Below are 551 nucleotides of genomic sequence, written 5' to 3'. Positions count from 1 at the left end.
CCTTTTAATGTGTCATGGTTGATTGATTGGGAAATGCTTTATTTTACAGGTCCTTTAATTTTATATTAGTTTCCTGAAATTTTCTGTGTAATTTGCAGGTTTTTAACTGTTAATTTTTAAGACATTTTACAGAGGGGGTGGTTCAATTTTGTACAAATTATAAGAAATTACAAAAACAAAGAAATGTCTTAAGAATGAACAGTTACACAACAACTAGGAAATTATGTAAAGACTGTCCTGGGGCCGTATTCATAGTTTCCTTGTACTCTCCTAGTGACGAAATTCTAAGAAAAGGCTCAGAATTAGACATTTTCTAAGAATTTCCCCTTACAGTTAAGACTAGATTCTGGTAAAAATGGAAGTTATTCACAAAGCATCTTAGCCCTTAAGAGAACTCCAAAGGTGAAAAACTATGAGTAGGGAGGAGGACTTTAAAGAGGCTTAAGAGTTTCTTAAGCAGAGGAGGAAATGGCAGTAAGACAGAGGGTTGAATGACAGTAAGTTAATGAAACGCTACAGATTGCAGGGATAATATTTGTGGTCAATATCAT

Source organism: Thunnus thynnus, chromosome 19, assembly GCF_963924715.1.
Source record: "Thunnus thynnus chromosome 19, fThuThy2.1, whole genome shotgun sequence".
Classification (NCBI taxonomy): Eukaryota; Metazoa; Chordata; class Actinopteri; order Scombriformes; family Scombridae; genus Thunnus; species Thunnus thynnus.
Note: the sequence above shows the minus strand (reverse complement) of the source record.